At 52.9% G+C, this 13,448-nt stretch overlaps 1 protein-coding gene and 1 long non-coding RNA gene across 3 annotated transcripts in view; one reads left to right on the top strand and one right to left on the bottom strand.

Annotated features, from left to right (window-relative positions):
* Positions 1–13,448, top strand: part of SLIT3 (slit guidance ligand 3) — a 517,665-nt gene that overhangs the window by 268,102 nt on the left and 236,115 nt on the right. The window lies entirely within an intron of this gene.
* LOC123809162 lies at positions 5,334–6,354 on the bottom strand. The gene is made up of 2 exons (XR_006783970.1): positions 6,141–6,354; positions 5,334–5,560 (listed from the first exon to the last, which is right to left on the bottom strand). It is a non-coding gene; the product is annotated as an uncharacterized LOC123809162 (long non-coding RNA).

Consider the following 13,448-nt stretch of genomic DNA (forward strand, 5'->3'; position numbering starts at 1 on the left):
GCGGAGACGTGGCCGTCCGCTAACACTGCGGCAAGCAGGGGTTTGCTTCAGCAGGACTCGTTAATGCAAACAAACCCGGGGAACCCTGCTTCGGATGGGGCCGGGGCTGCGACCGGCTCGTACAGCTGAGACGGGTCGGGGTGGGGGGCGCAGATTCCAGGAGAGAGCAGCCACATTCTCGTCCCTGGAGGCCAAACCCTGGAAGGCTTCCGAAGCTCAGTTCTTGCCCTGCTGGCCCCTGAGGGACTCCCCCGAGCTGGTCCTTCTCCAGCTACTGCTGAGACCCGGGAAGGTTTGCCATGCAGGCGATTAGAGGAGCACACTGAGAACCTGGCGTGAAGTTTGCTTTAAGTTAGATCCTCGTCTCCCTGGGGGGTAGGGGGGCTTCCCTGGGTTGCTCATTTCCAGAAGCTATCCTGAGAGCTCGGCCAAGGAGCCAGACACCCCTCCCTCTGTGCCCTAGGGCTCCAGGTGGACAGGAAGCCCAAGCTTCAGGTGAGACTCAGGGCTCTGGACCTTTCCTTGTGAGCCCAGTCGTGTGACCCGGGCAAGCCCTTCCCCTTCTCCCCTCCCTGGGGACAATGACTGTTGTCTGTGACCCTTCCCAGTATAGAATTATATAGTTCTAGGGCTCTGGCGAATTCTGTGTCCATGCAATTGAGAAGAAAGAGAGAGAGAGAGGGGGGCCATGTCATTAAATTAGAGGAGCTGTGAGGGCAGAGTGACCACCCGCCCTGGTCTGCCTGGGATCAGGGACTTCCCAGGACACAGGACTTCCAGCTTTTAAACTGGGACAGTCCTAGACAAAACGGTCACCCCAGGTGTGCCCACAGTGCCATACATTAGCCTCCCTGACACCTTCACATAGGAGCAGGCCAGGGGAAGCGCAGGCTGGAGGGGACCCCTGAACCCAGCCAGGTTCCCGGTGGAGCCAGGCTGACGGGTGAGGGGCATCGGCCGGCCCCATTCATTCCTCCAAAGCAGCACCTCCCCGTGCAGTTTGACCTGTCGGATCAGCTTCTGAGCAGTCACTTCGCGCTATTTGGCACTAATAATAAACTCACAGAAAATGGAAGCAGGATCGCTGCCTGAGGATTTTCAGCCTACCTCCGCCGCCCTCCACCACCAAGAAGGAAAAAGAAAAGTCATCTATGTATTACAACAAATCATCCCCTCCCTGTTCGAGGAGTAGAAGCTTCCTCTCTAATGGATAGGCTGCCACCTCGTGGCCGTAAGGGGGAATGTGGGAGAGCGCGTGTCACTGCGGGGGAGGAAATGCCTCTGGGTTAAGTCAGTTCATCCCCTACCTGGCTTGAGGCAGCAGCTAAGTGCTGTGCGGCTGAGGCGGTAGTTGGATTGACAAGGGTCGAACTTGCTCTGTGCACGTGATAAACAACTACTCCTGGCACTTCGCATACGGTCGGTATCTTCCAGAGTGTTTCCAGCATCCCAGAGTGGGAGGCATTCTTGTCATCACCGGTCTGCAGATGAGAAAACTGGGCCTGGAAAGCGGTCACTTTTTTAAGAGCTAGGGTCTGAAGCCAGCAGAGCGTCGTGCTAAAGGTCGTGACCTCGACCACTTGGCTGTGCTGGAGACCAGAGCGGAGTGAACAGAAACGCAGGACAGCGCAGGGATTCTGGGCGGGGCAAACAGGTGGTCCCGCATACATGGGGGAAAGGATGATGCTCTCACGTCCAAGCAGCGGGCCCGCCATGGAGGGGGAGCGACAACTGGAGTGGTCGGGGTTAAAAACGAAGGCAGAAGGCAGGGCTGCGAGGAGCTGCGGACGGACAGGGAGGACCCGCATAAACAGGGGCAGCTAGTGTAGTGACCGTGAAATGATGTGCTGACAGCGTCCGTGAGCCTGAGCTCCCGTTAACAGTATTTACTGTTGTCAGTGAGGCCCGTGCCCAGGGTTTTGCACGTATGTCTTTAACTTGCAAAAGCTCCCTGAGATCTGATGATGGCCCCCGCTTTATAGGTGAGGAAACTGAGCCTTCAGGAGGTCGTCACTTGCCCACCTTTGTATCAATAGTGAGAGGGTCCCCATTAGAACCCAGGTCCTGGTGACGCAAAGCCCGTGCTAAAACCTCGACCTGTTTCCTGGTGGAAGGAAACAGGGCTGGCACAGGTCTGGGGGGTGGTGCTCATGGCACGTCTGGAAGAGCCGACGTCGCGGGAGCACCACGGGAGGGTGTGTGCAGGGCAGGGGCGGGCAAGGACTGTGCCGGGCGGAGCTGGGCAAGGACGCTGGGAATCGGGGCGGGAGCCTGCATGCAGCGTTCTGGCGATGAGTGAATGTGTTGAAAGCCCTCTTCCTCCAGCTACCCATGTGGACTGAGAGACGCCTTTCGACTGCCAAGGTTGGGGAGGGTGGGGGGACCAGGGAACCCAGGAGAGAAGGACCCCCCCGTCCAGGTGGTGGCTCTCCGGTCTCCACCCCCCAGGGCCGTGCAGTGTGTTCTGACTCTTTCATGACCCATCAGCCTCAGGCGGGTCAGCTCACCTTGCCTCACCTGGCATAGGGGGACCGCCATGTTTGCCCTACCTCGTGGAATTTACCTAAAAAGCACTTAGCACCGTGGGAGGGGAAGTTGTGGGACCGGCGTGTGACCAGAGATGTGAAAGAACAGAGCGCTGTGCTGTGTTCTGATTTCCTCAGCGGGACGCGCACACCTGATGGGCAGACTGCGGGCAGCGTCTTCGTGCAAAGAGAGTGCAGGTGGCGTTTTCCTTGTGAGGCTGGACAGCTTGCCGTGCTCAGTTGGTTAGGCCTCCTTCAGTCACCAAGTTTCAGAAAAAGCCAACCCAAGTTTAATTTTTTTTAAAAAAGTGCCAGATGTGAAAAAGCCCAGGGTGATTTAATCAGGGGGTCAGATACAGCTGCCACACCTCTCCCCGCCCCGACCCCTTCTTCCCCTTCTCCTTTCTCTCCTAGTTTTCTCTCAGGGGCTCCATTGCGACAGCTGTTCATTGTGGCAGGACGGCCACCACAGGTCCAGTTCTTACTCCCCCCAGGTTCAAGTTGAGTACAGAATTGCACGTGCTTTTGTCTTTGTTCCAGTATTCCTGCAAACACACCCCCTTCCCATTGGTCCTAGCCAGGTCATGGGACAGAGAAATGAGAGGCTCTGATTGGCTGAGCCCAGGGCCACATGCTCCCCCCACTCATGCGCAGTAACTGAAACGTGGGCAGACAGGCTCTGCACACAGAAGTGGGGGCTGCTGAAGTGAGTAAAAGATAAAGCCGGGAAGTAAACGATTGGGGATAAGTCATCAGTCAACAGATGCCTCCCGTCACCGTCCTGCCCTTCGGTTTGGGACGTATGCTCGCCCCGTGGAACCGAAGCTGTTCCTCGGCTTTTCCGATGACTAGCTGATGACCACAGCAGAGCAGAGACTGCTGAAGCCTCGTCTCTGTCTCCTTCCTAAGACCTCGCAGAACCCAGAAGAACTGGCAGTCACCTTGCGGGCCGGCTCAGATGGCAGCTGCAAAGCGAGTTGAATCCTGCCTCCCGAGCTGGCCATTCAAAGGGTGCAAGTGAACTCGGGCTGTGCGTCAGCTCCCCACCCAGGCACTGGACTCTCCAGCAGGGTGCAGAGCCAGGTGGCTGCAGGGGCAACTGGAAATGCCTGGCCCTCAGGCATCTCGTCTGGCGGGCACTCGAGGGTCAAGTCGCTGTGACTCTATGAAATGGTCTGAAAACTTTAGGTGACTCCTTTGTGGTTTCTCGTGGCTTTTCTCTTAGCATTTCCCTCCTGTGTGGGATGTTTCTGGCTCATTATTTCTTTGAGTTTACTACTGGAGTCGTCTGGGTGCTTGCCTGTGCAGGACCGCCCCTGTGTGGACCTGGTGACTCAGAACGGGGCAGGGAGGACAGGAACCTGCCTGCCGAACAAGCACCTCGGGTTGCAGAGCCCACTGAAGTTTGACACGGTCTTCTGTTACGTGTAGGTCTCCCCGGTAACTCCCATGTTACCAACACTTAACTAAGAATCGGCCTCACGTTCTGATTATTTTCCTGTGAATTTGGAGACTAATTCATTAAGGAGTAGAAAGCATTGCAAATCGGGCATGCAGGAGGTTTTCTGAGTTACCCTGACATTGCCCCCAAAAGCGGTCCTTAGGCCCCATGCAGTCTCACCTGGAAATCTTTGGGCGTTGGGAAACACTTCCTTCTGTTCTTGGTCTTGAGAGGACAGTGTAGCCACCGTAACTTCATGATGGTAAGAGTCACCCGGGGTCGCTGGCTCTCACGGAGGGAATCCAGGCTGAGTGAGCAGGGCCCTCGTCAGAGAGGGCGGTGCTGCTGGAGGCGCCTGCGCCTGCACCAGGCTGTTGTGGCAGCCCGGCTGGTCGCCCAGCTCCGGCCCCTCCTCACGTCCACCAGCATTTCAAAGTCCCATCCCACGTGTCTGTTTCCTCCCCTGGGATTCTCTGGGTTCTTTTATTATTTTTTAAAGTGTTATGGTACAGTCATGCCTCGTGTTATTGCGATACTCTCTCTATTTGGCGGTCTGGGCCCGAGCGCACAGTGTCTCGGCGGTAGGCCTGTACTCAGTTCCAAAGTCAAGTGATACTCTGGTTTGTCTCAAGTGCGTTTTACACTGTCTGCCTTCCTTTCGCCCACTGTTTTCCCTATCAAACTCTCCATTTCTCTTTCTTGCCTTTTTTCTTTTATGTTTTGGTCTTCTTTTAATATGGTAATGAATCTTAATATAATTCCATTCTTAGATTCCAATGGCGGGGGACAGGGGTGGATTTTCTTTTCAGAAAGGAAAATTTTTCTATAATTTCTCTAGCCATACCGTGTAACTAAAAAAACTTTTTAGAAATGGCTCATATCCCCTTAAATAAGCAAATAATTATCACAACATTTATGACGTGCCAATCACTGTTCTAAGTGCTTTCTAATTTAATTTTAACTCCAGGAACCAGGTTCCCTCCTTCTGTAGACGAGGAAACCGAGGCACAGAGCTGGCAGGGATGAGATGTGATCTCCCTGGAGGCCCCAGCTAACCATGGAGGAGCAGGGGACAAACCTCCGTGAGGCCTCACTCCCTCTCCGGCTCCCTGCACTGCCTCCCGAGAGGAATCTCAGCCTCGGAGAAACGAGGCAACCCTGAAGTCCCCCTTAGGATTTGCAGCTTTGCTGATTAAGAAGCTATTTGCTCCCGTCCTAGGAGAAGGGATTGCAGGGCTTAAGTGGAGAAAACCTTAGCACTAACCTGCTCTCGATTTATGTGAAAAGATACACTGGCACCAGCCAGGGAGACCCCTGGGTCTCGTCCGTCTCGGGGAGTTTGCCTGGGGAATGAGGCTTGCGGGAACTCCACAAAACGAAGAACGTTTTATTGTCCAGAGCGGTGTTTTGATCGCTCCATTTTCTGGAGCCAGGAGAGATCGAGAAGTCCGACTTAGCCGTTTGACGTTCAAATCCATCTTGCAGGCAAACGGAAATGTCACTTGAGACAGGGGCATCCGGGCACCCAGGTCTCCAGGACAGCCCCGTGACCACTTCTCGCCCTCCAGGTGTGATTTTTCCGTGGCTGAGACAGCTGGGCGTAAAAGGCGCAATTAGTCTTTCTCAAAAGAAATTGAACCAGCCAGTGAAATGCTAAGGGTAGCAATCAATACCTTAGTCCCCGCCCCCACCACCAGTGTGATATAAATTTTCTTGTAGCAGGGGTTTTCTTAAATACAAATTCCATGTCGCTGGGCACCGTCACAGACACTGAAAAGTTTCAGCAACACTCCGGGAAGGCAGGGCGCCGCGGGGATAACGACCGTGTTTGAGATACGATACGGGTGCTAACCCGGAGTCTCTCCGCACAAAATGAGGCCACTAGGCTCCAGAATTCTCTCAGTCCCCTGGCTTTCCCATCAGCTCGGCCCAGAGATCCTTAGAAGCTCCTGGTGGCCCTCCAAGTGCCACCCGGCTGGAGGCTTGCTCGGGAACAAGGCTGTGCCCCAAATGCCAGCTCTACGCAACTCTGGATTATGTCTGTTTTTAAAAAACTGAAAGGACTAAACCCAAAGTATCTGTGGGGATAGACTTCGTTTCTGGAAAAAAAAAAAAAAGAAAAACTCCATCCCGTAGACTAACCCATTTTCTAAAATATAATAAAAATGACTTACCGAAAAGTGGAGTAGGGAAGACATGCCAAAGAGAAGCCTGAATATTTCATACTTCAACAGGCTTAGAAGGGCATCGCAAAAAACTCAGCATACACATAATAAGAAAAAAGGAAAATCATTACAGCGCTGTGCACGCTGGTCACGGAAAGGCTGTGCGCGGGCGGTGGTCACTTACCGGCCGGCGTGTGGCGACGTCAGGTCGTGCAGCCCGCTTCTGGACGACTCACGCTCAGCTTCCGTGGTTACGTCTTCAGAAACCAGGAACCAAGAGTTCATGGACTGGTGGCAGTCCCCTGAGACTGGACTCCCTCCAGTCTTACCCCCAACCTTCAGTGCCCTCACGTAGCCAGGGTCCTAGAAGCTTCTCGGGAAACCAGGTGCCTCTACACAATGACCCAGAGCTGGAGGAATACTATGCCTGACGATGATTCAGACCATTTATCAGAGAACTGTGAGAGCAGAGGATACCTCTTTAGAATTCAGGCGTGGAGTTATCGATCGGGGACGAAGTGAAGGTTTATGGTTACTACGGTGAAGGGCAGGAGAGGTGGGGACAGCAGTTGAATGGGTAACCCATTCAGCACGGTCTGCAATAAGCAAAGTCAGGGCGTGTTTGGCTGGGAACAATGCCAGCCGATCAGGCCCATGCTCAGCTCTGCCAGCCCAGCTGGTCCTGCCACTTGAGGCTTTATTTATTTTGTTTCATTTTAATGGGCATGAGGGAGGGTCTCAGTGTGGAACCCTGTCGTATGCATCGGCACCGCTGCTGACGAAGGAGTAATTCTCCTGCTTCCTTCCCAGTTGTCTTCTCCACCGTCTTCCTTCAGGTCCCACCCACGCCCTCAGATCCCCTCATTTACCAACATCTGGCCTGTGACACAGTCACATCGCTGTTAGCCGGCACCCCACAACGTGCGAATGCACACCTGTGAGCAAACCGTGTGGGGTTCAGATCGCAGGTGTATGGTAAACACAAGCAACCTCGCTCACGTGCGACGTCATTACACACACATCGTGACCAAGTCATATACTGAGACAGTCTCCAAAAACAGTGCCTTGCACGTGATTGTTGAAAGTTGTTTTTAATGCTTTTTCTTCTTATTTAAAAAATTAATATGGTTTTGGGGAAAAGGCAAATTAGCATAAAGCAGAAATCCTTCTAAGTCAGCACGTACGTGGAACCCAATCATTCTTTCCTCACTGCCACAGTGTTCCGTGTACAGCTGTACCCAATGGACGTGCCATTACCTCGCTGATGGACATTTAATTACACGTCCATTTTTTTCACTTACCGTTCCACTGTAAACATTCCTGTGTCATTAAATATGCTTTTATCCTAGTGACTTAATGACCACAGTAGAGTGTTTTATTGCACGGAAATAACACCATATTTGTCTCTCAAATTTCTGCTGTTGCCAATAGTGTTACTGAGCATCGTTCTAAATATTGGTTTGGCCAAAAAGTTTGCTTAGTTGTTTTCCTTACGATGATTGCTCTAGTAGTGCTTAGTTGTCTTTAACTTCATTCGAAATAATTTTGTTAGATTGTGTTGTGATAGCTGTCATATCAACGTGCATTTTAAAAAACCATCAGAATTGGTGAATTTCTGTGCAGGCATTTTAATATTGAAGATGGAATAAAATATGCAATGTTTTTGGCATATTATACTATATTATTTCAGGAAAGGTAAAAACACAACTGAAATACATAAAAAGATTTGTGCAGTGTATAGAGAAGGTTCTGTGACTGATCGGATGTGTCAAAAGTGGTTTGTGAAGTTTCTTGGTACTATTGACGTTTTGGCCAAATAATTCTTTGCTGCGGGGCTGTCTTATGTGTTGGAAGATGTTTAGCAGCACCCCTGGCCTCCACCTCCTAGAAGCCAATAGTGGGAGACAGCCAACATACTCAAAATATCCAAACCAATAAAGCTATTGGTCAAAATGAAAAACATGTCTTATATTTACAAAAACAAACAAAAAAAACACTGAATAGACTTTTCGGCCAGCCCAGTAGGTCTTTGCCTCCATGACTATTTCTTAGGTGAAGCCCATGGCCTTGTAAGCACTAGATCAAGGGCCCGGGATGTTCTCGGGCCTTCCTGAAGCCTCGCTGTGTTGTCCAAGTCGATATGGGAGGACGAGACCTTGGACCGTGGAGAAAGGCAGGCCTTGGTCCTGAGCCTCGCTCTGCCGCTTGCCAAGCAGGGTGACCTTCGTTCTCTGAGCCTCGGTAAAAGCATTGACTCCCAGACCTGTTCTGAAGCTCAAATAAAATCACGCATTTCAAGCCCTGAGCATGGTTCCTGGCCCAGCGAGCAGCCTGCCCCTCGGTCGAATGCCATATGAGTGAGGATGTGTTTTTCACTCTCTGTCGTCTCCATCGACTTTCGCCCAAGTCTCAAACCCAGGCTTGCCTCCATAGTCCGTTTCAGGCGGGCGGAAGAGGTGCGGGGGCGGGGACTGGCCGCGCTCTCCTAGGCTGCGAATGAAATCTCCTGTGAGCGGTGATTCACTAGATGAAACGGGCTTGGGGCTTGAGTCTTCTGAGGGTTGCGGCCCACTCTCGAGTAGTGCGGGGGCCTCAGGATTGTGTAACTTCGCTTCCTTGATGAGCAGGATGATAATGTCAGGTTCTGAAGTCCCAGGAGCCAAAAAAAAAAGCCCCTTTTTGCCCAGGTTCTGCTCTCCCGGGGTTCTTTGAGAAGCACACGGAGGGGCATCGACTTCCCTTTGATCTGTTCTGGTGGCAACCTACAAAGGTGACAACTGAGAAAGCCCCCAGGGGTGGAGAATGGTACTCGGTTAGCTTTGTTTGGGGGCCCGAGTCCCGAGTCCCCGAGTCTGCCCTGGCCGCGCCAGCAGGCGCATTTGTATGTTTGGATTTTCCAGAAGGGATAAATCACACAAACAGAGCACCTCAGGAATCCTTTGGGGAGTCGGCCTGCTCCCGCCCCCTCCTGTTAAACACATGCCCCATTCTCCAGGCGGCGCAGAGCATTGCACACACCACCCTTGTCTGAAGAGCTTTTTCTGGAAAACTCATTCTTGGAAAGAACTTTCTTTGTGCAATAGTTCAGCCTTTTAGACTAAACAGACGATGAGAAAACAGTGAGGCGTAGAGGAAATAAGAGTTCCTTTTGGTAAATAGAGAAAGAAGGGCTCGCCGTGGGTCTGACGTTCTCTCCCTCTCTGGCTCTCAGGGTCCGTGCGAGCGGTGGCACCCGCGCCAAGAGAGACACTGAGAAATAGACCCCCTTTCTCGCCAGTCGGTGCCGTCTTCCCTCTGCGTTGCCGTGGCCCGGATGCTGCTGTGAGCCTGCCGGGCCTCCAGGTGCACAGGTCGCCCTCTTCTGGCCCCAGCACAGGCCTGCGGTGTTTGGCCCGGGAAGCAGCACTCATTTAAAATCAAAGCTTTGAAGGCTGGCCTGCTTACAGAGCAACCCGGGAGCATGGGATTCCTTGGCGTGTTGGCCCCTTGGGGCTGGGCGGAAAGGGGAGAGCCTAGTTTCTCCAGGACGATTCCAAAGTGACACTGAAGAGCTGTCTCCTGGTTGATGGGCCTGGCTCTGCGGCCAGAGTCAGGGGACAATCCCCTGTCCTCTGTCCCCGTCCTTCCTTCCTCCAGTCGGGCGCGTCTGTGGTGCACGCATCCTGTTGTTGTTGTGAGGTGCCTTTGCTTCCAGCCGCGTCTGCTGCAGCCCCCCAGTGCCCCTCACCCCGGCAGGATGAGTCCCAGCTCCATCGGCGTGCTGACGGAGTCAGGGCAGATGACAGCCCCCGCCCGCGGCAGAGCTTCCAGCTGAGGAGGGAGGGAGATCTCAGACCAGCAATTTCGGGAGACAGTTAAAAGATTAGATAGTAAATTTACTTAACAGAGACTAATCACCTGGGACTGGGTTTCATATCCTGTTCTGAAATAATGTATTTTCTTTTGTGCTCTGGTCTGAATCTGTCATCTCTGCTCTAATAATGAGAGGCAGCGATTTTTAATCTTTGACCCTCTTGCATATAATCTCATCACACTGGTTTTCTGATCCTCTTCTCCTTATTTGGTGAAGTTCAGGAAAGAGAAAGAACTCATTTCTCCGGCCATTGTGGACTTCTTGCAAGGGGCCAGGCTGATGGTGAAATCAGGCTCTGTCTACTGCATGTTCAGCTCTGTGCTCTTCACATTGGGTGGGGACAGTGAGCAGAAAACAAGGAAAGAAAGGGAAGGAGGGCCAGAGGCTCTCACGTCTGAATCAGACGAGAAGGGCGACAAGTAGGAAGCACAGTAAAACAGAGCGACACCAGTTTCCTGCCTAGGCTGCCTCCTGAGCCGTGAGTCACAGGGTCAGAGCAGCCTTAGGTGAGGTCGGCCGTGTCCCACGAGGTCTCTAAGGTTAGTGGAGTCAGGAAGGAGACCAGGTAACCCTGAGGTTCTCTGCACGTGGAAACTGTTACACAGTTAGCCTCCTCCCCTTCCCTGTCAAGCTGGGAGGTCTTGGGTGTCTCTCCTTCCGCTCTGGGTTTGACTCATGGGTGGGTGCTTGACCCCAGGCGACTCATGTGGAGGTCCCTTGGGTGGGGCTGCCAGATCGGGTGTCTCTCCATCTCCACCTTTGGAATCGCCCCACAGGAATCCTGGAGGCTGGGAGGTTGGCTTCGGTTCGCACTGGAACTGGGAGAAAGTGCACAGAGGAATGCTGGGACTTCTTCTTCTGCCACCTCCCGGTTCGTGTGAGTGCTGCTGTCTGGCACTGAGCAAGGAGGAGACAGGGACACGCCCTCCAGCCCCTCCCTCTCCCCTTTCCTTCTCCCGGGGCCCAGTGACACTCCACACACCCCTCTGGCTGCTTAGCCGCAGTTTTCTGGCTGAAAGCAACAAAAGACAGCACATCTAGTTAAGTAAAAAGGGCTTTTTTGAAAGCACATGGGTGGAGCATGTCAAATCAAAGGGAAGGTTGAAAACCAGGCCCCAGTGCTGGTGAGGGATGCCGACTGCATCCAGTTTTTTCCGTCCCTTTGCCTGTAATTCAGCTGCCGTGGATGGAGACTCTTCATTGACCGAGCTTGGGCCAGTGCCTTTAGTCAGGCAAGGGTGGGACATCTTGATTGACGGTCCCACCAGATCGTATGCAAGGAAAGGCAACCTCTCGGCAGGCAGTAGGACAGGGCGCTGTTATCCGAGGAAGACGAAGGCGGTGGCGCACAGCCAGGACACAGCCGCAGGCAGAGCCCAGCAGAGCCGAGAAGGATAGGGACCTCGGGAGAAAACCTGGGCGTGGTTCTCTTTCCCCTCCTCTCCATGAGCCAGCGCCTCGCTCACCCCCATTCTCCTGCCAGGATCAGACCGGTCTGATAGATTCCCCGCGTGTGACTTTTCGATTGAGGTTATTTTATATCTTGTGAATCTCCAAGGCTCTAATCTCCACTTGTCTTCATTAACTTCCCTCTCGGGTCCCATCGTCCCCCATTCAGATCCCAGCCGCCCCCCGCCAGACCCCTGTCCCAGCCCTCCCCCAGGTTCGCAGCTCAGATAAATAATTTAGAGGCAAAATAAATGCCCAGCCCCCACCCCCAGCCCTGCGTAATTACCTCTCTGCCATGCGGTGGCTTCGCCCTTCTGGGAAATGCGAGAAGGGAAATGGATCCTTTTAGCCTGTGAATGGCGCTTTGTTATTTTGATGCATGAATGCGGGAGGAATAAGAGACAAAATAAAGTTAATAATACATCGCAGTGTAGATAATTCATCACTTAAATCAATAGGAACTGCAGGTCACTGAACTGGGACTGGTGTTACTGTGATCCAAACATGGAATTAATAACTGGAGCGGCGCGGAGCGGCCGTCCCGGAACGGGGAGACAGACAGCCCCGGGGAGAGAGCCGCGCGGCGCAGGAGGAACGCGGCGATAGGAATAGACAGATGATTCATTTAGCTCCTACAGCTGTCACATACAGTAAATGCGAAAATCTGCTTTCTATCCGCAATCAGCCTCATTTGGGAGCGAGGGTCGCTGAATTATGTCCTCAACTGTGTGTTTATTTTTTCATTTATTGCAGGAATTTCAAATGATTGGTTAGCATGGAACGCCACATTCTCTGAGGTTGGAAAAGCTCGCTAGCACTGGCGAGGCGGTGGTGTGCACGGCATAGGCGGCCCCGCTGCCTTCTCCACTCCTCCCTGGAGGTTCGGGGTCCCTTGCTCCCCGGAAGTTCAGTCCTAAAGCTGTGTTGAAGACAGTGGACTCTGTAGTGAGCAAGTGAGCAAAACGTGAGACTCAAAAGGCAAGTTCTGAGGGAAATCCTCAGCTCTACAACCTCGGCCAAGCTACACACTCTCTATCCGAGCCTCAGTTTCCCTCCCTGGAAAGGAGATAACGGTAGCACCGACCTCATAAGGCGCGTGGGGCCCGAGTGAGGTGATGAACGCAAAACACCTAGAATCACCATGGCCCCTGGCTCCCGGCCCCCACAACATTCAGTATTGTCCTCCGTGGCGGCCGTGGAGTTACTGGGCCAGAGCAAAGCTGAAGGTGTGGGCATGGAGAGATATTTATGGCTGTTTAAAATTAAAATAGACCCTCGCTGCTCTGGCCCTTAAAGCAGTAGAATCAGGTGTAGAAGTGAGTCTCTGCCCTGCTGCCTTGCGCTTGTGTGAGTGAGAATGAATGGGGCCCGAGCGGGGGGCCCGCTGGGAGGTGCGGACAAGCGGCAAAGCGGGACTTCATGCAGGGTGGGGACTCCGCAGAGTTAACTCGCTCTGCCTGATGACTCGGGAGGGCGTGGGGTCAGGAACAGGCTCCTAGGGATGAGACGGAGAAAGGGAGAGGGAGAAGGGGAGAGAGAGAGACGCCAAGGCAAGCACTGAGGGAAGGGTGCAGGAGTGGAGCTTTGCAGAGAAAGGTGGATGAACTTTTTTAAGCACAGATATGTTTACGATTTATTTTTTAGTAATTCTTTTTCCAGTTACAGTTGACATACACTGTTATATTAGTTTCAGGTGTATACCATAGTGACTAGACATTTATATAGCCTACAAAGTGATCGCCCCAGTAAGCCTAGGACAAACCTACCTGACGCCTTACATAGGCATTACAGTATCGTTTCCCATGTTCCCTGCACTGTGCTTACACCCCGGAGGCTGTTCCCAGAACTGGCAGTTCGTACGTTGTAATCCCTTCCCCCTCCACGCTCATCCCTCCAACCCACCTCCCATCTGGCAGCCATCAGAACACTCCCTGTGTCTATGAGGTTGCTCCCCTTTTGTTAACCCCCCTCCCTCTCCACTGCCTTCGCATTAGTGTGTATCTGACATAAATGCT

Source organism: Phyllostomus hastatus, unplaced genomic scaffold (assembly GCF_019186645.2).
Source record: "Phyllostomus hastatus isolate PE091 unplaced genomic scaffold, TTU_PhHast_1.1 phas_contig_150, whole genome shotgun sequence".
Classification (NCBI taxonomy): Eukaryota; Metazoa; Chordata; class Mammalia; order Chiroptera; family Phyllostomidae; genus Phyllostomus; species Phyllostomus hastatus.